The following is a 24258-nucleotide window of genomic DNA, read 5'->3' on the forward strand; positions in this document are numbered from 1 at the left end:
GTCTGCTTCCCCCTCTGACCCTCTTCCCTCTCGTGCTCTCTGTCTCTCATTCTCTCTCTCTCAAATAAATAAATAAAATCTTTAAAAAAAAAAAAAAGAGTCAGTCACTCAACCAACTGAGCCACCGAGGCTCCCCACATCTGAGCATTTTTAATGAAATGTTTCAGATTTACAAAAAGATATTGGTGAGTAACAAAGCCAACACCTGTGTTCCTACTGCCCAGTTTTTTTAAAAAAGGAAAAACTTTATTTAGTTAACAAACCTTGAAGAGAGATTTCAGTCTTTTAACCATGGGTGTGCATGGCTGTGATAAACACAAAAAAATGAAAGCAAGGGATTAAAAAATAAAACTAATTGCAGAGCAGTTAGTTAAAAAATAAAACTAACAGAGCAATAGAAGGAATTTTAACAATAAAATTATAGTAGCAATATCTTATGAGCTCATAATGGACTATGGCTTTGAGCAGCTGTTTTTCTTTAATGAGTAAATAAATGCATCCAAAATGTTCTTACAGTAGACCCCTGTGAGCCCTCCCCTCTTGGAGGATATTTTATTCCTTCTTTCCTAAGATAACCACTATCCTGAATTTGATGTTGTTCATTCCTATGCATATCTTTATGTTTTTATATTTGTATCCTTATATGATATACAGTGTTGTTTTACGTGTTTTTTAAACTTCATACCAACAGTATCACTCTGCACTTATCTCTCTGCAACTTGTTTTTTACTCAACATTAATTTTTGAGCTGTGTCCATGCTACAAAGCCTGGCCTCGGCTTCCTGTGTTCTACCAGCACAAGACTGATTTATTCACTCCTCCGGATGTCGGACCTTTTGTTTGTTACACTGTTTGGCAACACAGATAGTCTCGCAGTTGACTCTTTGTCCATGTGTGGTATCCGCCTGGGAGGAAAATTGCAGTCATGGGGTATGCCGCTGAAAATCCCCTTTACCCCCACCCTTAACGAGTCTCGCTAAAAAAAATTAAAATTTTTGCCTGAGTTTTGTTTCATCCATGGAACAAAAATCTCATCAAATTTTTGAGCAGAAAAGCCTAATCCCCACAGTCTCCCTATCCTCTCCTCAGTCAGTAATACTATCTTTTTCCTGGCTCCATTGACACGCAGCTCTTTCTAGAAAATTCTGGCATCCGTCTCTCTCCTCAGTCTTTCTCGCTCTTGATTTCTCTGCAGTGTTTGACCCTGTTGACCCAGGGTCCAGTAGGAATAAAAACTCAGCATTGAAGACACTTTTTCTTACTCATGAGCAGCCAACAGTCTAACCAGCATTGTCCAAAAGAAATAATATAAGCCACATACGTATGTTCAAATTTCTAGTAGCCACGTTGAAAGAAACAAGAACCAGGTTTTAATTATATATATATATACATATATATTTTTTATTCAATATATCCAAAACATAATTTCACCCTATAATATAAACATTATAAAATATAGTCTATAGGGTCTTTTTTTAAATAAATCTTCCAAATCCAGTGTGTATTTTGCACTTACAGTACATCTTGGTTTGGATTAGCCACGTTTAGGATGCTTAATAGCCTTAGTGATTGTCACAGGGATACATAGCCACCAGACTTTATTTCTCGAAGTGTGGTTTTGAAACAACAGCATCAACATTGCCTAGAAACTTATCAGAAATCCAGAATCTCAGGCCCTCTCCTGGAGCTGCTGAATCCGAATCTGCATTTTAAGGAAGTCCCAGGTGATCTGTATGCACATCCGAGTCTAAAAAGGAGGTCTAGTAATCCTTGGAGACCTAAAGATGCATGACTCCCCCTCATGGCATTCTTGTGCACTCTCATTCATTCACCAAAAGTTTGTTGACCCCCCACCTCGGCCAAGCACCAGGCTGGGTCGTGAGGATGAATTGGAGAACAGGCCATAGATGGCTCATGCCCTCAAGGAGATTACTATCTGTTGAAGGTTATACACAAAACCACCTAAACTGGTTCAAGCCAAAATGCAAATTATTGGGTTATGGTTAAGAACATGGGGTCTGGAATCATGCGGCTCTTCTTGGGCAAGTTTCTTCATCTCTCTGCTCCCTCAGCAGCGAGAGAACCATTGTGTTGGGCATTGGTGGGTTATCTAAGCAGCACCCATGCTCCTTTCTTCCCCAGGAGCAACTTTGTTTCAGTGTTCAGTTCTCTCCTTCATGGCTAGGAGACTAATCCCAGCTGTTCAGTGTATGCCATTTCCCTGGCCATGGTTCCCCCTATGTCACATGCTTATCCCCACATCAGACGGCCAGAGGGATAGAAGGTTCCAGCTGCCAAGCCCAGAGTTCCAGGCCCATTCCCAGATTCAGGGGTAGAGTGAATTCCACCCAAAGCCCATGGAGGTAGACTGGGGGAAGCATTCAGAAGGAAATAATTGACAGATTATTCCCAAAAAGAGAAATGATAGCCCGACAATCAACACACACCTTCTAATGCATAACTCTTCCTTCTTGGCGAGGAACAGAAAGACCCCGCAGAGGAACTAGATTTTCCTGAGAAACTACTGTGTGCCAGGCCTTGGTAAAGCTTTACCATATACATGATCACCAGTGGTCCCCATGTCATGCAAGGTGAACAATTTTATCTTCACATCACAGAAAACTGAGGTAGGACAAATGAAGTGACCGCCCCCTCCTTGGACTCACATCTGTGGGAAGGACACCACCCAAGAGACAGTGCCACCAAGCCTGTGACCACTGCTGAGCAGGAGGCAATTTCCTTCTCTCCCCTCCCCCACCCTGCTATCCTGGGCTCTACATGGAGAAGAAACCCCGAAGGGATGGGGCCAGGCCAGACACTGGGGCAGCCTCTGTTTTCATGGTTCATTCGCTTGCAGAATGAACACCAACTGGTGCCCAGTGTCACTGAAAGGTGGAGCCTTCAGCAGGTGTCTCTTTAGGGAACCCACCTTCCATACTCTTCCACATCACCATCCAATCACCCATACTTGCTATATCAACTTCAATCCAGAAAATTTTATAAACTGTGGGAAGGAGCATGAGTCATGGGCCTAACTGACCAATTCAGTGCCCAGCTCCGCCAGATTACCAGAGGTGGGATCTCAGGACAGTTATTCGACCGCTCACTGCCTCAGTTTCCCCATCTGCCAAATGGGTGAAAGTATTGGTCCTTCCTCATAGGGCTGGGAGGATAAAATGGGGGTATTGGCCACTTGACAGAGTCAGTGAGATTAGTTATTATAGCTGTGATTCTTGTAAGATTATCCTACTGAAGGGTAAGACTAAACCTTAGATATTTGAGCCTCTCTACAGGAAGAGTCTGAAGGATGGAGGAGCAGCTTTGATTAACAAGACTGACATATTCAGCATCTGTCCCTCTACAACTGCTACACTGGAAACACTTTGGAGATAATAATACAAATTGTTGCCAATAATTGGGAACTTAGTATAGTCCAGACTTTGCTAAGAGTACCTTCCATGCAATCTGATGGAAGCGCCATTATAACTTTAAAGGGTGCCATCATGGTGCCCATTTAAAGAGAAGGCAACTGAGAGTGGCTGGGTGGCTCAGTCGTTTGAGTGTCTGCCTTTGGTTCAGGTCATGATCTCAGGGTCCTGGAAAGGAGTCCCGCATCTGGCTCCTTGCTCCGTGAGGAATCTGTTTCTCCCTCTCCCTCTACCTCTGCCCCTCCCCCTGCTCATGCTCTCTCTCTCTCTCTCTCTCTCTCTCTCTCTCAGATAAATAAATAAAATCTTTAAAAAAAAAAAAAAGAGTGGGAAACTGTAAGCAACTTTCAGGTACATCAATATTATGGATACATGTGTTATGGGTACACCCATAGGCCGGGTTCCAAAAGGCTGTTTTCAAACATGGGATAAGTCTAAGGGTACTGACATGAGCCAATAATAATGTTAAAAGTGAAAATACATGGGGTGCCTGGGTGGCTCAGTCGGTGAAGCGTCTGCCTTCAGCTCAGCTCATGATCTCAGGGTCCCGGGATCGAGTCCCGCATCAGGATCCTTGCTCAGTGGAGAGTCTGCTTCTCCCTCTCCCTCTCCCTCTGTGCTCTCTCACTCTCTCTCTCAAATGAATAAACTAAATCTTCAAAAAAAGTGGAAATACACAAAATTTTAAAAACATGTAGAGAATGAGGCTATTTACATTTTCAAAAACTTTCTACATCTATGTAATGCATGGGAAAACATCACAAAAGTTTCACGCCAAACTGTTTGGAGGGACTCTCTCTGAGGAGGGGAATGGATGGAGGAGGGAGGGAATTAAAGTGCCGCCTGCCTTTCTGCATTATTTGAATAGCTTCTATCACCCTGTTCATGCTTTCTTGGGAAAATTTTTAAGCCATGAGATGAGATGCGACTCAGTAAAAAGGAAGACCACCATGCAGGGGTGACTCGTAATCTTCCTGACAGCCAATCTCCCTGGGGAAAAAAAATGCACATTTGGCACATCTATACAAAACTACATTCAGGGCATTCCCAGATGCACTGAAAACTGTCCTTGAGACCCAGGAACCCCTGGTTTAAAACACTTGCAAGGGAGGGGCACCTGGGTGGCTCAGTCAGTTGAGCATCTCTCAGTTTGGACTCAGGTCATGATTCATGGGCTGTAGGATCTAGCCCCGTGTCCAGCTCCTCGTTCAGCGGGGAGTCTGCTTGAGATTCTCTTCCTCCATCCCACTCATCTCTCGCTCTCTCGCTCTCAAAATAAATAAATAAATCTTAAAAAAATAAATAAAACCCTTGCAAGGGAGAGAGGGAGAGTAGTAGATTAACAGTGCCAAAAATTCTTTGCTGGTCTTCCCATAGAGAAGTAGGATCTGATTCCATTCCCCTTGAATCTGAGCGGCCTTAGAGATTTGCTTGGCCAGTAGAATACAGTGGAAGGGGTGTTCTAGGACTTCCTGGGCTAGTCATAAGACGCCCTGCTTGCTGCTCTACCCCAGCCCCTTGGGACCCTCCTCTGGGGAATCCAGCCTCCTCCACACAAGGACTCTGATCCCTGATGTCACCCTACTGTGGAGGTCGCATTTGGTAGATGGTCCCAGCTGAGCCCAGCTGAGCAGCCATCCTGGCCCAGGAACAAGACCTCGAGTGACCAGCCCACCCACCAGCCTTCAACAGATCTCAGTGACACCATGAGGAACAGGAAAACTGCCCAGGTGAGCTCTGCCTAAACTCCTGACCCACAAAATCAAGAGATATAATCTACTGGTTATGGTTTTAGGCCACTGAGTATTGGGGTAGTTTGTTACTTAGCAATAAGTGGAACAAGAAGGTGATGCATTCCTGTGATCTGGGGTGAAAGTGGGGATCCCACCCATCCAGAGATACCAGAAGAGGTTCTCTCCTCAGACCTGATACATTAGGTGTGTCCTAACCTTTCATTGAAAAAACTTCCTTCCTCCATCCCTTCCTTCCTTCCTTCCTTCCTTCCTCCCTTCCTCCCTCCCTTCCTTCCTTTTACCCTTCCTTTCCCAAACATTACTTGAGCACCTACTAAGTAAGTACAGATCATGGTCCAGACTCTGGGGAAACACGGATCGGTTAGCCATGATGCCTATTTTCCAGGGATTCCCAGTATGAGATGGATAGACATGTAAATAAAAATTATATTGTAAAATTCTAGATAAAGCAACCATGATTGTTTTATGATAATAATAATAAAATCCTTTGCATTAATTGCCTTTATATGGATGAGCTCTTTGCATCCCCCGAGATGGGTCTCACTGTTACTTCCATTCGTTGAAGGAAGGAACTGAAGCACACAGACATTGCGAGATGCATCCCAAATCATGTGACTAAGAAGCAAGAGAGTCCGAAGTTGAACCCAGGCTGTCTGGTTCCAAAGCCACAGGAGATGTTAGGGGGAAGACCAGATTGTAGGGACCACTCAGGTCCAGATCAAGATGTGTTGCATGAGGACTGAAATGGTAGAGACGGTAAGAAGCGACCAGGTTCGAGATGGATGAGGAAAGTCACCCGGACAGGGCTGGCTGACAGTTGCATTTGGGGTAAGAGAGGATCAAATATGGAGCAAGACCTGGTGGGAAAATCAAGGGTTCGGTTTGGGTTGTGTGGTTATGTTCATTTGGAACGTGGGAAATACCCGGCTACATTCTGGTGGCCTGTGGGGAAGGAGCCCACTTGTTCAAAGGATGAGATTTCACTCTTTACAAATATCCTGCTCAAATTCATAGAGACAGAAAGTGAAACAGTGGTTTCCAGGGGCCAGGGGGAGGGGCTGGGGGGAGTTGGTTTAATGACTGCGAAGTTTCAGTTTGGGAAAATAGACATTCTAGAGAGGGAGGGTGGTGAGGGTGGCAGAACAGTGCGAATGGACTTCATGTCCCAGAATTTAAATGGCTAAAAGGGTCAGTTTTACATTGTGTATATTTAATCACAATGAAAACAAAATAACCTGGAGTTTTGGATTCTCTTGAAAAGTTGGCGAGATGCTTGGGTGGCTCAGTCAGTTAAGCTGTCCGACTCTTGATTCCAGCTCAGGTCATGATCTCAGGGTCGTGATCTCAGGGTCGTGAGATCGAGCCCACATGGGGTTCCACACTCAGCTCAGAGTGTGCTTGAGATTCTCTCTCCCTCTCCCTCTGCCCCTCCCCCTGCTGTCTCTCTCTCTCTCAAAATAAATAAATAAATATTTTTTAAAAGAAAAAAGAAAAGTTGGAAGATCGGGCAAGTCCTCCAGACCCCACTCCCCAATTCAGCTTTTCAGCTCCCCAGAAGGCCTGGTCCAGCTTTGCAGAGAACATTCCTCTTTCTGATGATTCCTTTTGCCCCCTCCAGGGCCCAGGAAGGGTTGGCGAGAGGAGTCACGTCCCACCGGCCGAGAAGGACAGCTGGGCTGGCGCCTCACCCTGCTAGTCCAGCACTAATGATGATGATTGGTGTTGCCCAACTGTGCAGCCAGCATTAAACAGTCATTTATCAAAGCCCGAAACTCCTTCTTCGATGGAAAAGCACGGCCCTCACCCTGCACTCGGGCAGACGGAGGCCACTCTTGTCGCCCTCGTCAGCGTGGAGGCCAGGGTTCCGGCCTGCTCGGCCCCGCCACGTGCGGGGAACGGCGAGCGCAAGGCCACGGTCACGACCAGGGGACAAGTCCGCACAGCGCAGGCGTGAACAAATTACCACAGAGTGCCTTAAAACAGCAACCCCCGCCCCCAGCTCTGGAGGCTGCAAGTAGGAAAGGCAGGTGGCCGCGGGTCTGAGCTCCCTCCTGGGGCTTCAGGGGAGGACTCTGGATGCCTCTCCCAGCTCCCGCCGCTAGGCGCCCCTTGGCTCGTGGCCTTGTCCCTCCGATCTTTCCTTCCGTGTGCACACGGCCCTGTGTTTGGTGTGGTCCTCTTTCCTTCGCACTTGGCCTCGGGGCCCACCCGGATGACCTCATCTTGGGGTCCTTACCTGAATCACATCTGCAAAGACTCTTATTCCAAAAAAGGTCGCATGAGGGCGCCTGGGTGACTCAGTGGTTAAGCGTCTGCCTTCGGCTCAGGTCATGATCCCGGGGTCCAGGAATCGAGTCCTGCATCAGGCTCCCCACTCAGTGGGAGGCCTGCTTCTCCCTTTCCTGGCTCCCCCTGCTTGTGATCCTTCTTTGACTTTGTCTCTCTCTGTCAAATAAATAAATAAAATCTTAAAAAAAAAAAAAAAAGGTCGCATGCTGGGGTTCCAGATAGACAAATCTTTTGGGGGGATACAATTCAACCCATACCTCCTGTAACCTCAGACCTTGATCCTGCAGGCCACTGGTCCCCTGGAATACGTCACCTCAGCCCTACTGGGTCTCCAGCTCATCTCAGGGCTTGCGCAGTCTGGGGCCTGAGGCTCGAGTATGGGGTAAGGGGGGAGCATCTGGTCCTCAGCCCTCAGTCAACCCAAAAAATGGCCCTTGTCTGTACAGGGCTCCCAGAGTCACCATGCCAGAGGGGGCCATGCTTCCTGGACCGCTATGTCACACACCGTCAGGGACAACAGCCCCCTGGTCAGGGGCTGCCTCAGAGGGCAGGTGGCTTAGGTTCAAGTTCCCACACTTACGCACTTCCTAGCTGTGCCACTTTGGGTACTTATGTAACCTCTCTGCACGTAGTTTCCTCACCTAAAAAATAGGAAAAATAGAATGTTCGTAAGCATTGAGTGCACTGATGTATGCCTGGCCCAGAGCAGGTGCCCCGTGTGTATCTATCTATCATCATCATCATCATCATCATCATCCAGCTGCATAGATCAGAGCACATCAGTTGGAAGCTTGCTAAGGTGTTTCATTTATCCCACATGTCTCTTTTAAATTTTGAATCAATATTTTTTAAAGATTTTATTTATTTATTTACCAGAGAGAGAGGGAACACAAACAGGGGGAGTGGGAGAGGGAAAAGCAGGCTCCCCCCTGAGCAGGGAGCCCGATGTGGGACTCGATCCCAGAGCCCTGAGATCATGACCTGAGCCGAAGGCAGATGCTTAACTGACTGAGCCTCCCGGGTGCCCCTTGAACCAATATTTTTATAAAGGAGAGTTCACAGAAAAATCCAGATTTCTGGCTTTTCCAAAAAAAAAAAAAAAAAACCTGAAAACTTGGCAACATTGGACTTGCACTCCCATCTGGCGCCCACTGGCCAGAGCTAAGTAGCAACTGCGGTCCCCAGGCCGCCTCCCCAGCACACAGGCATACATATCCATTCACACTCCTAAGCCCCGCTGTGGCCCACAAAACTGTCATAGTCTGGGGAAGCCCACATAACTGTGCTCAGAAGAACATCGAAAAGCACATAAAATAAAATCCCTAAGATCACAAGCAAAACCACTTATTTTTAAATAAAGTCTCTGAAACTTTTACAAAAACCAAACTGAGATATTATAACACAGGTGCTTCTTGATGAATGCATTAGGTAACAAGATCCAGAGCAGAGTTTAGTAACTACCCTAATTCCAACATAAGGATGAGTGGATAATATTTCCAGATAGCCACAACCACTGTAATGTGTAAGAGGAAAATATCTGACACCTACTGGTGGCAGAATTATGGGTGATGCCCCTACTACACTGTTTGTCGCCAACTTTCATAACCAAGAAATTGCTCTATTAGAAGTAAACTCAGCGAGGGGCGCCTGGGTGGCTCAGTTGTTGGGCGTCTGCCTTCGGCTCAGGTCATGATCCCAGGGTCCTGGGATCCAGCTCCACATCGGGCTCCCTGCTCAGTGGGAAGCCTGCTTCTCCCTCTCCCACTCTCCCTGCTTGTGTTCTCTCTCTTGTTGTGTCTCTCTCTGTCAAATAAATAAATAAAACGTTTAAAAAGAAAAGTAGACTTGGCCAAAGTAAATGTTTGTAACTTTTTCCTATGCAAGTTCTCAGACTTGCTACATTCTATCCCTGCAACACCCAGACCAAGAAGCCCCACAGGAGATTGAGGAAATGATGGTTCCTGTGATGAAGGGCTGAGGTCCAACAAGCAATACACAGAGGGGAACTGCCCTGCATCTAAAACGTGTCTGCAAATTTGTGATGCTCCGTCCCCTCACTGAGTGGCAGAAGCTGACAGCAAATGGCAAGAAGGGAAAAGAGGAAATATGAGCTGAGAAAAGCAATGCACCTTCCCCAAAACTCCCAGATGGGGGTATTAAGCTGACCCTCACACAAGGTGGAAATTGGGGCACCAACCCCCCACGCAGTTGAAAATCCACATATAACTTCTCAACCTCCCAAACCTTAACTGCGAACAGCCTACTAGTGGCTGGAAGCCTCCCTGATAACATAAACAGTCAATTAAAACATATTTTGTATGTTATATGTATTCTATGCCGTATTCTTGCAATAGAGCAAGCTAGAGAAAATGTTATCAAGAAAATCATAAGGGGGAGAAAATACTTTTACAGGGCTGTATTTATTGAGAAATATCTACGTGTAATTGGACATGTGCAGTTCAGTTGTGTTGTTCAAGGACCAACTATTGTTAATTCGGAGAGGAGGAATACCTGCTCAAAACCTAGAAGGGCCATCTGGAAAAGCTTTTCCACCTTAACGAACAACAAAATAATTTACAAAATAAGAATGTGCTTTTATTGCGGCACCTGGGTGGCTCAGTTGTTAAGCGTCTGCCTTCGGCTCAAGTCATGATTCCAGGGTCCTGGGATCAAGCCCCACATCAGGCTCCCTGCTCGGCAAGAAGCCTGCTTCTCCCTCTCCCTCTCCCCCTGCTTGTGTTCCTTCTCTCTCTGTGTCTCTCTCTGTCAAATATATAAACGAAATCTTTAAAAAAAAAAAAAAGAATATACTTCTATTGAGTGTTTACTGTGTGCCAGGCCTCTTTCAACTGGAATTAATTAGGCCATGAAATCCTCCCAACAGTGGGAAACTGGTACTATCAATACCCCATCTCTCCTGGAGAACCGCTTCCTAGGGGAGCAGGTGAAGTTCCAGAAGTTGGGCGATCACCTGACTCACCTGTGCTGGCTGCCGCCCCCAGGCAGGGCTGGGCGAGGACCTCTTTGAAAGGCTCACCCTGGAGCACAACTGGGGCCCCTGGAGCCCAGCAGCCTTTCAGGTGCCCCTCAGGCATCCCGCCCCACCCCCAGCCCCCCAGGCAAGGGCTTGTGCCCGAGCTTCTCCCTGTAGCCCCTAGGCAGCTGTTCAGCCACCCAGAGCCCTCTCCCAAGCCATGGACCAGATGGAAACAATAAACCTTTTTGAAGGGAAGAAAAAAAAAAAGTCTCACAGATGAGGAGACCAAGGCTCAGAGAGGTTAACTAACAAGCCAGGTGACACAGCTAGGAAAAGTGGGGTGTTGGATTTTGAAAACAGCTCCCACAGTCCCTTCACTCTAGTGAAATTTTGCCTGGAGTGTCATAGGCTTGTCTAAGCCCTCACCTAAAACCTCCCATTTCCTCTTTGCTCTATTTTTTTCTAAGATTTTATTTATTCATTTGAAAGAGAGACAGAGCATGAACAGGGAGCGGAGCAGAGGGAGAGGCAGACTCCCCACTGATCAGGGAGCCCGACGCGGGTCTCCATCCCAGGACCCCGGGATCATGACCTGAGCCAAAGGCAGACGATTAACTGACTGAGCCACCCAGGTGCTCCCTCTTTGCTCTTTCAACAACCTAATATTGAGGCCTCAGGGCCACAAAGATGAGTGAAACCCAACACTATTCAGATGCCTAAAATACCATCCAGATCATCCTTTTATTTAGCTTAACATTTCGACTTCCGCTAGCACATCTTTGGGATGCCTTAAATTGTTATCAGATGTTAAAACCTCTGTGTGAGTGTTTTGGGTAAGGATCTTAGCTGTCTTCCAGAGATTCACGTTCTCTCTTTGGAGTGTGGAGATATTTCAAAGTTGAACTGCCTTCTGTTTAAGGAAGAAAAATCAACCCTATTCAGCAGGGAGAGCTTGGCCAGCCCAAGCTGATTCAGAGCTCAGCTGTTTGCAGAGCTAACTAGTAGTCCAGTGACCTCCAGAAGTCTCTCTGCACATGTTGGTGGGTCTGAAAGCCTTTGATTTGGATGAAGGAGGCTGCAGCATTTTGTTGGTGGGGTTCTGTTTGTGTGTATGCATGTGGGTGTGTGTTTAAGGCATTTGCTTTGGTGGAAGGACGCCCCGGGGCGTGAGCTGGAAGGGAGGAGGGTAATCTAGGAGGGTGGTATAGCTCTCACCCTTGGGACCAGCTTCGAGAGAGGTGACACAAACCAAAGGATTTGACTCATGAGAACCTTCTAAGAGACTCCAAGCATAAGCAGTTGCTGCTTAGGCAGAGCTGAGGCTACAAAGAACTAGGTGAAGCATCCACATCAAAAACAAAATGTAAAGGGTCACCAAAAACCTCAGGAATCGGGGCGCCTGGGTGGCTCAGATGGTTAAACGTCTGCCTTCGGCTCAGGTCATGATCCCGGGGTCCTGGGATCGAGCCCCACATCGGGCTCCTGGCTCAGCAAGGAGCCTGCTTCTCCCTCTCCCTCTCCCTCTCTCCCTGCTCATGCTTTCTCTCTCCGTATCTCTGTGTCTCAAATGAATAAAATCTTAAAAAAAAAAAACCTCAGGAATCAAGGTGAATGATATTTTAATGCATTTTTTAAGTCAAAATTAATGCCCCCCCAAAAAACCCATGATGAACAAAATGCCAGTATTTTGAATAATGACCGGATCAGAAGGCCATAGACAACATGTATTATTGAGCTGGGGAGGGGCGCCTGGGTGGCTCAGTCAGTTAAGCGTCTGCCTTCGGCTGGGGTCATGATCTCAGGGTCCTGGGATGGAGCCCCACATCAGGCTCCCTGCTCAGCGGGGAGTCAGCTTCTCCCTCTCCCTCTGCCTGCCACTCCCCGGCTTGTACACCTTGAATTTGCACAATGTTATACGTCAATTATATCTCAAGCTGGAGTTGGCCAAGCCTGTTGCTTCCCCTCCTGCCCTCTCCTACATCCGCAAGCTCCCAGCCCTGCTCAGCCCACTAGGAGAACTCATTAGAAAAATGCTTGTGATGTGAATGAGGTAGGAAACAAAGGGAAGACTTGGCATTGCCTATTCAGAACAGTCTGGATGATGTAAAAAGAATGCTCATTAAAAAAATAGTAATAACCATCTAGAAGACAAGGGCAAGAATCCATTATGAACTGTGTGTATGCCCCCCTAAAATTCTTATGTGGAAACCCTCCTCCCCAGAAGTCAGGAGAGTGAAGCCTACCTGATGCAACTAGTTTAAGAAGAGACACTAGCGCTTGTGTCCTCTCTCTGTTCTCTGCCAGGTGAGGACACAGCAAGAAAATGGCCATCAGGAAGCCCGTTCTCAGCAGATACTGGATCTGCCAGCACCTTGATCTTGGACTTCCAGCTTCCAGCACTATGAGAAATCCATTTGTGGTTTGAGTCCCTGGACCCCACCGTCTGGAGTGTATTTGTTACAGCAGCCAGAGCTGATTAAGACAGTCCCCGTCTTGGAATGGTGGGACCTCGAGAAATAAGCCCCCTTCTCTCTACATTCAGATTATTTACCCCCAAAATAAAATATAACTTTTAAAGATGTTATGATTAGACATGCTCCAGAAATGACCAAATAGAAAAAGATACTTTTCTTCTCTAAGAAAATTTACAAATGATATTTCTATGTATATTAGATTAAGTCATAGTTTTACGGAACAGGGACTGGATCGCCCGACGGAAGAACCAAGCGGCACTCGGAGATCTTGGAGGATCGGAGGTTTATTTAAACACTGGCGGGCTCAGGACTGTGGTCTCCAAAGGTCTGACCTTGAGCACAAAGGGGGCAATTTATACACTTCTACTTCCGCATACTTGGCACTTTTGGCGCCTGCGCGAAGTGGGGCAGGGAGAAGGACCTGGATTGGTGTGCGCGGGAAGCAGAGCAGGGAGAAGAACCCAGAAGAGCCCCAAGCAGGACTGGGACTCTCCCACTGGCTCCGTCGGCCATCTTAGGACACAGATTTTCCTTATCAATAGGGCCTTTTATTATGACATTTTAAAATTTATGTTCTGCTTCATTTCACAAAAGGAATTAAAACAGAAATTTGGACATATTTTCTGGAAATGACTGAGACTCTGTTACTATACTATTCAAAGAGTTTCTTTGAGAATTATATTTTCAGGGGAATGTATAGACATTCTAAAGAGATGCTAGATCAGGGGTCAGCCAACCTTTTCTGTGAAGGGCCAGATAGTAAATATTTTGGGCTCTGTGGGACCATTGACCCTTCAGTCCAGAAACTTCTTTGTTGTGGGCTGTCCTCTGTATGTAGGATGTTTAGCAACATCCCTGGCCTCCACCCACTCACTAGGAATGGCACAATTCCCCTCAGTGATGACCACCCAGAATCTCCAGACATTACCTGCCCACATTCGAGAACCACACTGTTCTAGAGTCTAGAAGAATGTGAACAGCTCTTTTAGTAGAAACTGTAAAAGCGATCTTTTAACTGGATCTCAGCCAGGCCAGTCATGGGGCACTATCTAAAAACAATTGGTACTTCGCCTACAGCATAATCAATAAAACAAGTATGGCTATTTCTACCAGGCCTCTGTTAAATCAAACTGTGTGTTCCTTGCGCACATGTTCTGAGAAGTTTCTAAATATTCTAGCCTTTGACCCATTAAGCCCACTTCTGAAAAATCTAACAATAAGGAAATCCGAAATGGGAAAAAAAACCAAATGAACAAAGATGTCCAAAGCAGTATTTTCTAGAAACAATGAACTCTTGGGAACTTAAGTGCTGCAGTCTCTATGTTTGTGTGCTCCCCAAATCCTGTGACCATTGTGATGGTGATTAGGTCAGGAGGGTGAAACCTTTCTGAACAGGACCTAAAAGAGACTCCACAGACTCCCCCACCTTCTACCATGTGAGGACACAGCAAGAAATCTTTCGCCCAGAAGAGGGAAAACCACCCTACCAGGCTGACCCTGCCTGGTCTCAGACTTCCAGTCTCCAGAGCTGTGAAAAATAGATTTCTTTTGTTTATAAGCCACCCCATCTATGGTGCTGTGTTACATGGACTAAGACAACTCAGTACAGGATAGTAGGGGCCAAATATGTTTCATTCATCAATGGAAGATGTTACAACCTTCACAAAGTATGGCTACAGAGAATATTAGTAACTGGGGAAAATGCTTTATCATATCCTGTTAAGTGAGCCAAGGAGGATGCAAATTTGGTTATAGAGTTCAACCTTCAAATCCTCCCCCCATTTTTTTAATAACAAAAAGAACCATGCTCATGCCTTAGCTGCCTTGAAACTGAAAGTGATTTCCTTCGTTCATGGCCAGGTGGGGTGGTGGCTGTTTTTATATTAGGAAGCCCACAGCTTTTCTTTCTAAAGCAACCTGGATCAACCAGAGAGCAAAAGCCATCTTGCCGGATGGTTAAGTAGGGGCTCTGCTGTTGCCATGGTCTGCATTCAAATCTCAGGGCTAAAGCCTCCCCAGCTTTCTGCAGGCCACACAAACTCTTGGAGGGCTGGTTTACAAATGGGAAGGATACAAAGTTCCTATCTCAAAGGGGAGCTCCAAGAATTAGATGAGACAGTGGGGGTGGGGGGACCCGGGCCCATTGCATTCTTCAGGAAAGGTGAACTCTTCCCAGTCTGGTGGAAATGCACAATGCCTTTAGGGAAATTCGGGTGAGTTCCTTGTCCTTTGCTATCTTGATTTCCTTAAGAAATTTCTCTCCAACCAAAAGAATTAACACGTTTAGAATAATGCCTCCCAAGGTGGATCTTTGTTCGAGTCTTAATGAAGTTTTTACTGATTTGTTTTTCATGAGGCTTTTTTCTTTTGGTGGGGGGGGGGTCAATTTAAAGGACTGTCCTCCGTTAGGTCTTCAGTTGTATTTTTCCAACAAAATGACAGTAATAGTAAATGCCAACTGTATTTTTTAAATACCCTTCACAGGCAAGATCAAAACCTGATATCCATCCTATGATGACACCAGTTTTTTCAATGTTATTGGTTAATGAATTCCAAAAATCTAAGGACCTCTGCCCCCCACCAAAACTAAAAGGTCGCCCTGGACACTTGCTTTTATCTGCTTTTGAAATAAGTGTGTCATGCAATTGCCTGCCCTCTCAGGAAAGAAGGCTGAGACCGTTCTTCGGCGGCTAAGTGGTGCCCTCTCCTTGGGGTCATCATCTGTCTGTGACAATGGAATCCCTCGGGGAATGAACCCAGCTCACATCTGGGCTGGGGTGCAACTGTCCAGCAGGCAGGAGACCCGACCCTCCCCTTAAACAGGTGCAAATCCTTGCTGTGATTTTCTGAGCTGCTGTCTGATCTGTTTTATATTTGTTTACCCAGAGTTCTACAGTTGCTGATTAATTTCCTAAAGTTGGCCTAGAAACGTAGCAGCCAGCTTCCCTGTTGGGGAGTCCGGCCTGTTTCCAAGGCACAATTGCGACCCTTAGCTAAGACTGTCCCCGTGTGGCCAGAAGCTGCATTACCATGGCTTGGGGGAAAACCTTTCCTCGGACCCCCAGTTTAAGGAGGTCGCTCTAAGGGGCTTTTTAAAATAAAACTAAAGTAGGGTCTCTACCTAAGTGTGGGTTCTTGAGTGTTCCAGCGTCTTCCACACAGAGAACGTAACCCAATTAAACAGAGAGTACTCTAGGATGTGGGTGTGAATGCAGGCTTTACTTCTGAGAGGACACACCCTCAGGCCTCAGTTTCCTAATCAATAAAATGGAACAGTGGGCCCCACATCTAATTTGTGAGATTGAGATAGATTAAAAACAAAATACGGTCTGTGTTCCTTGGCATGAATAAGAGCTCCCTCATCATTCATTATAAAGCAGTTCTCATTAAGACTGAATTATATGCCTAGAACAGATGTGACATATATAACAGTTTTTCCAATGTCGTCATTAATAAGGTACAAATTCATTGACTGGCACGAAAAAAGTTTTGGTGGTTTTTGTCATTAAGGGTTGGCAATACACTTATTTAGTTTGTCAGTCACCGTTCCAAGCATTAGCGACTCAATACTAAGAAAGTGCAATTAGTATAATTTAGATTAAAAAATCTGGGGGAAAGTATCACACCAAAAATGCGTTTTCAGATTTTATTTTTCATTTTATAATTTTTTTTTTTTTAAGTAGGCTCTATGCCCAGCATGGAGCCCCATACGGGGCTTGAACTCACGACCCTGAGATCAAGACCTGAGCTGAGATAAAGAGTTGGACGCATAACTGATGGAGCCACCCAGGTGCCCGTGGTTTTCATATTTAAAAATAAAGGAAAAATGAATGTGTGGGATACGGTGGTCCCTAAGACCAAAAATTCCACACCCAAAGAACTGAAAACAGGTATTCGAACAAAGACGTGTACATCATGGTCATAGCAGTCACAAGAACCAAAGGACGGAAACAACTGAAATGTCTATCTATCTATCTATGAAGGATAAACAAAGGTTGGTGCATCCATGCAAGAGAACAGGGTCCAGCCATGGAAAGGAATGAAGCGTTGATACACGGCAGGACGTGGGCAGACCTTGAAAACATTACGGTAAATAAAAGAAGCCAGACACAAAAGTCCACATGTTGTATGATTCTGTTTTTATGAGATATCCAAAATAGGTAAATCGGTAGAAGGAAAAAGCAGACTCATGGTTGCCAGGCGTTTCGGGGAGCGGGAGAATGGGGCGTGACAGCCAAATGGGTATGGGCATCTTTTTGGGGTGATGGAAATGCTTTGAAACTTGTTAGAGGTGGTGGTAGCACAACAATGCAAATATACTAAAGGCTACTGAATTGTACACTTTTAAATGGTTAATTTTAAGTTTTGCAAATTTCACCTCCATATAATAAATAGGCAGATATTTTTTATTTTTATTTTTTTTTAAGATTTTATTTATTTGAGAGAGAGAATGAGAGAGAGAGAGCACATGAGAGGGGGGAGGGTCAGAGGGAGAAGCAGACTCCCCGTTGAGCAGGGAGCCCGATGCGGGACTCGATCCCGGGACTCCAGGATCGTGACCTGAGCCGAAGGCAGTCGCTCAACCAACTGAGCCACCCACGTGCCCAAGATAGATACTTTTTAAAACAGTTATCCGTGTGTAGAATGGAGGGGTTGGTTCTCGCACCAGCTCAGTGATGTGCCAACTTTAGAACCTCCCAAAGCCTCAGTTTCTTCATCTGACAAATGCAAGAATATACGGTTTCTTTGTCGTGAGTCAGTCCCAAAGACTAAGCAAGATAATGCCTATGTCACCACATGGTGCCAGGCTCACAGCCAGGTCTTAATAAGTTTTAGCAAAAATTTTTGTTTGTTTTTAGTTATTGTTTTTGTTATTAGTTTTGTTATTTGGAATCACTGATGCCAAAAGGAGAAACAAGAAACACAAAACAAGGGGGCGCCTGGCTGGCTCCGTCAATTGAGCGTCCGACTCCTAATCTCAGCTCAGGTCTTGATCTCAGGGTCGTGAGTTCAAGCTCCGCACTGGGCTCCGTGCTGGGCATGGAACCTACTTAAAAAAATTAAAAAAATAAAAATAAAAAATAAAAAACACAAAACAAGGATATGGAGTTAGAGTCACGTTCGAATCTTGGCTCTACTGCCCACACGCTGGATCACGTTGACAAAGGTGCAGAGACTCTGGGAGTCTCAGTTTCCCATTCCTTAAAGACAGGGCCACGCCTGACCCTCCTTATGAAATCCGCAACACTTTGGTCGGAGCAATGCCTGGAATCATAGTTTCCCCATGTGTCTCATGGCTTGTGACAATCAAATAGATGTAACAACATAAAAATGCACATGTAACCTTGATCACTGGAAAAGGGTGGTATCTGCCTGTGGGTGTCAGTATACACCTGATAATGATGTGATGGGGGGGCCCTTCACCTCTGCCGTCTACGTCCCCAAATCCCATAACCCCAGGCTTAAGCAGGAGAAAACAGCAGACAAGTCCGGATTGGGGGACGTTCCACACAACATTGACCAGTACTTCTTAACACTGTCCAAGTCTAGGGGCACCTGGGTGGCTTAGTCGGTTAAGTGTCTGCCTTTGGCTCAGGTCACGATCCAAGGGTCCTGGGATCGAGCCCCATGTCAGGCTCCCTGCTCTGCAAAGAGCCTGCTTCTCCCACCCCCGCCCCCCCCGACTCGTGAGCATTCATTCTCTCTCCCTCACTCTCTCAAATGAATAAATAAAACCTTAAAAAAAAAAAAAAAACGGGTATTTCAACAGCTTTAACAGCAAAGCACAATTTTGTGACTGATTATGAAATGTGATTGTCTGAATGTTAACTAACCAAAGCTTGAGATGCTATCTGGGAAACTGCTGGAAGAACCCTAAAAATGGAGTAACGTTGGTGCAATTGAAATCTATGCAAACTAAAACATTTCCGTCTGAAGCATTACTGTTTTCAACCAAAATCCCAGCGTTATCCACGCGATAGACCTGCTTGGGCTTTCCGTGGTCTGTCACATTCTACTGAATTACCATTCCACTTTTTTTTATTATTATTTCTTCAACTTTTTTTTTATTATGCAAAGTTTAGTTCTCTCACCAATAGCATGTCAGCCTTATTTTTCCAACAATGGACATTTTTTAATTAAAGTGTAATTTACATAATTTTATTTCTTGCATTTTTTCCTCCAGCTCCTACTACGCCCTGGGCTCAGAGTTAGTGAATGAACCAAGCAAACTCCCTCCTTGCCCTCCGGGAGCTCCTGGTCTCCTGGGGGTTGTGAAGGAGCAAACGGATGATTTGAAGGTCAGAGCCATGCAGGGGCGTGTGGGCGCTCCAGGCAGCGGGTAGCTCAGAAGGGGCTGCCAGCCGGACCCGGCAATGAAAGGGAGTGTTGCAGAAGAAGGTGGGCATCTTGGCGAAGGTCTCGGAGGCAGAAGGGGATGCTGGCAGAGCCTCTGAGGTCAGAGAGGCCCTGGGAAGAGGCGAGACTGGGCTGGTGAGCAGCGTTGGCCACACAGTCCTCCCTCCCCACATTCTAAGGACGCTGCGTTTCACCCTGGAGGAGGGACATACCGGGTGGGAGGTGTTGGGCCTGGTGCGGCAAGGTTTCTGTGGAAGGATAACGGCTTTCCTGGTTCATCCTGCTTGGTTGGTGCCCAGCTCTCCCTTAGGAACAGGAGGTGCCATGCCAGGTCTGTGAGCTTTTGGGACCCATGAGAATGCCTTCATTTTAATTTCTTTCTTTTTTTAATTTTTATTTAAATTCAATTGATTAACATATAGTGTATTATTAGTTTCAGAGGTAGAGTTCGGTGATTCATCAGTTGCCTGTGACACCCAGTGCTCATTCCATCAAGTGCCCTCCTTACTGCCCATCACCCGGGTACCACTTCCCCCCACCCCCCTGCCCTCCAGCGACCCTGTTTATTTCCTAGAGTTAAGAGTCAGAGAGGGAGACAAACCATTTTAATTTCTATTAAAGTCAGAAAAGAAAGACGAATATAATAACAATAAATATATGATCATGAATCCAGCCTGGATTCTATTCATCTCTATACCAATGCAGGGGTAAATATTTGTCCTTCCTTCCTACCTCCTTCCCTCTCTTCTTTCCCTACACATGTCTGTATGCCTCCCTCACAGAGGAAGGGGCCCACAAAAATCACCATGTGCCCTGAGCCTCCTCACCTCCAACCAAGCCTAGCTCCACCTTCCTTCTGACATCTTCTGCATGTCAGGCCAGGTACGGGGACCTGGAGATACCAGGATAAGCAAAGCATGCTCAGCACCCACACGGCTCAGTCTTGTGGGCAAGCATGCACAAGAAAACACCCGAACGCTAAGATCTGGAAGTTGTACAGGACGAGAGAACAGCAACAAGGGTGGTCTACCATTGGGTGGTTCAATAAACAGCATGTACGTCGTCACAACTCACTAGACGTTCCAGCACCTAGAATCAGCCTAGGTAAGTGTGGAGGACAACACTATGATGGTTCTAGAACCCAAATCGAATGTCTCAAGGCTTGAAAGAGGAGAAGTAGCAATGACGGAAACTGAGAAGTGAAAGTAGAGATGTGGCACGATGTGGACCATTACCCTCCTCGGACAACGTGGGGAGGCAGGAAGTACTGAGTCACCACTACTTAGAGTCACGAGGTCAGCAGGGCAGTTGTTGCCAACTGCAAGGAGCTCCCACCTGCCCGAAGGGCTTTGGGGGAACCTCTTCCTCACATAATGGGCAGATCCTCCACCTCGGGGGTGGGGGCGGGGGCAGGACTGCCGGGCTCCATCTGGCAACGGAAGGACAGTCCCAACCACAAAAAGTTGTCCTGCCCCCAAATGCCAATAGTGCCTCCTCTGGGACTCACTGCAATTGGCAAACAAAAAATCCTGCCACAAGGGAGTGGAGCAGATTCCAGAGACAAGAGCGGCAATATCCTGGCGGAACCAGCTAGAAGCTCAGCTGGATGGAGACTTGTCGCCTCTGCAGAGCAGGACCGGGGCAGAGAGGGGCATGTGCAAGACTCTTGTTCTCCTTTATAAATCCTATCTGATTGTTTTAACCACTTGCATACATGATTTCATTCCTTTTTATTTAAGGGGCAATCTCAACAGCATGGAAAAGACCCTGGCATAAAAGAACACAATCCCTATTCAGTTAAGGGAATCAGCTGCAATCTTTCGTTTGAATTTTTTCAAATGTTTTCTTTTGCCAAATGGGCTTTGATTTCCAAGGCATCCAGCTTGGGACTACAGAGAAGTTGCATGTTCTTCAGGGAGAGAAAACCCCAAACCCTGACATCCTCTAACACCACCTAACTCCAGGCCTAATCCCAACAAAGGACTGCCCAAATTTCCGTTGACCTGATGATGGGCGCCACCACGTGGCAAAGACATCTCTAAAGATGGGCTCACACTGGCTGACATAAGGCTCCCGGGGAATTTCTAATTTCGTGGGGTTCACACTCTTGCACGTTTGGTGCCCGCGGTGGAGCTCCATCCGCCATGCATCTAATTCACAATTTTGGATTTGCAAGATTCAAACCTGCATAAAATAGGACCTCACGGCGCCAGCCAGCGTCCCGTCAGGCTGATGGCTACTTGTGAAAATCCTTGAGCTTCTTCACATTTGTATTTGCACATGAAAGGAGGCCACGGAGCTGGCCGTGATCTATGATTATTTGTTTTATATTCAGGATCAACAGAAAGCAATAAAAGGAGTCATTAGAGGATTCCATTTTCCAACTCGCTGCACTTGGCTGCTCACCTTCAAAATCTAATCGATAATAATGAGAGAGACTTAATACAAGTTCAACCAAAAGTTCAAGTCTTGCCGTTGATTTTTGACGTTGCCTTTCCGCCTCTGGTCGATAAAACTGTGGATCTTATTCTGCAGTGTTGCGGCCCGCGTTGTCTTTCCATTGGCCCCAAGATGACGTGAACCTCCCCAGCCAGGTAACCAGCACCTCGTCAGCCTCTTCAAATCCTTGCCTGGCAGAAAACTCTCTGCTCAGGTGGTTCCCACCGGCCCATGATCCCTGAAGTGGGCCTTGCTGCCTTCAGCTTCCCAGAGGGGGAGTTTAGAGGGAACAGCAAGTGCAAACCTTCCCAGCTCCTTATCCAAGTCTCAGATTAGATGGCACTTCTGCCAGGAAGTCCTCCAGACCCTCCCCACAGGGGTCAGATGCACCAACAGAGGGGGTCTTCCAGAAATGGAAACCAAGTTCAATGTGGTATGTTGAGCAGCCTGTCAAGTGTCTCCGCTGCATGAATGTTCAACTCCATTTGGAGATAACATCAGTGATTCAATGACCATGTCCCATCATGGTCAGACACTGGGCTAGTTGCTGGGGATACAACTAAGTCCAATCATGTTAATCCTCTGCTCAAACCCACTCCCATGGAGTGGCTTCCATCATGCTCAGAGCAAGAACCAAAGTCCTTCCAATAGGCCAACAAGACTCCATCCCCTTTCCTGTCCTCAGCCACCAGGCCAGCCAGCCACCTGCACCTTCTCACTGTCCTTGAGTAATACGGGGCCTTTGCACATGCTGCCTCCTTTGCCTACAGTGTTTTTCTCCAAATCACCACATGGCTCACTCTCTTGTCCTTCAAGTCTTTGTCCAAATCTCATCTCCTGGGTGAGGACTTTTTTTAAGTTGCACCCCCAACCCCAACCCAAGTCCTGACCCCTCCTTACCAGTTAATTTTCTACTAGTTCTTATAAGCTCTGACATATTATATAATATACTTATTTAATACTCCATGGGGCCAAGGGTTTTTGTCTTTTCAGATGATAGGCCCTCAATAAATAAATGAGGAGTACATGAAGGAGCCTGACCTGCCCTCATGGACCTCACAGTCTTGCACGAGAGAGTCAGCCTATGGCCAGCTTCCCAAATGGCTATCTCAATGTCTAACAGTGTAGCAATCATCATACAACCAGGAGGAGGTGTGGGCTACCCTGGATGCACCTAAAGATCTGCAGGCAGCCACACCTGGGTCTGCATCTCTGCCCTGCTCAATCCTACCTGCACCCAGTGGCCCAGTGCCTAACTGTCCGAGCCACAGCTTGCTTGTTTGGAGAATGACATTAGATGGTGCTGGCCATAAAAGGTACCTTGTGAGTTGAAGCCTTCATATTGTCCCGGTTTTTTATATTCTGACATTTCCAAATGCTTTACTGTGCTGTTTTTTCATTTTTTTAATTGAAGTACGACATACATCTAGAGATGCCCAAATCACACATACAGACCTCAATGGATTTTCACAGAATAAACCAGCACACAAATGAAGAAAAGAAGTATTTGCAGCATCCCAGAAGCCCCCGTGTGCTGTCCCCCCACCAGCACCACACCACCCATTATCCTGACTTCTAACAACATAGGTTAGTTTCGCTGGTTTTTGACCTTTACGTAAGTGGAATCGTACAGAATATTCTCTCTTGTGCCTGGTATCTTTCGCTCAAAATTAAGTTTCTGAGGTTTCTCCATGTTACTCTGTGACATCATAGATCATTTGTTTTCACTACTGTATAGTATCCGACTGTAAGAATACACCACGTTTTACTCATGCACTCTATTCTTGGTAGGCATTTGCACCTGTGCTATTTTGAAGTACAATTGGAGTTTGGTTCCAAATATAATCAAATCCAAGTTACTACTTCATCTAGTCACAGAATTATCCACCTTTTATAAAACTCATGTATGAACCGGCCAGCTGCTTATTTACACGTTAAAAGCACAGACGTAGCTCAACCTCTTTATCAGCCACGGGCAACTTAACTTGGTTGGGCCTCAGTTTCCTTATCTGTCAAATGGGGAGGATAAATTGCCACCTTAGATAATGCACGTAAAAATCTCTTAGCGCTGCCTCGGGCACATAGTAAATGCTCAATACTTACATATTAAATCGAGGGAGGAGCGGAGGAGCAATTTTCAAAAAGGCTATAGAATAATCCCCTATCTGGTAACCATAATAAGTAACAGCATGGGTGTAGAGAAAAATCAGAAGACATAGACTCTGAATTATTAAAGGTGTTACTCTTTAGAGGAGGGAGTTTCACATTCTTTACTATAGATTTATCTGAGGCTTGCTTTTTTATAAAAACGTATTATGCTTATAATTTTAAAATTAAGATGTTTTTCGTATTGTGGTCAAGTGTGCTTAACATAAAATTTGCCATTTTAACCATTTTTAAGTGTACAATTCAGGGGCGTTAAGTACCATCACACTGTTACTCAGCCATCACCACCGTCCACCTCCAGAACCTTTTTATCTTCCCAAACTGAAATTCTGTCCCCATGAAACCCTCCACCTCCTCCCCTGCCCCGCCCCTCA

Source organism: Zalophus californianus, chromosome 8, assembly GCF_009762305.2.
Source record: "Zalophus californianus isolate mZalCal1 chromosome 8, mZalCal1.pri.v2, whole genome shotgun sequence".
NCBI classification, from domain to species: domain Eukaryota; kingdom Metazoa; phylum Chordata; class Mammalia; order Carnivora; family Otariidae; genus Zalophus; species Zalophus californianus.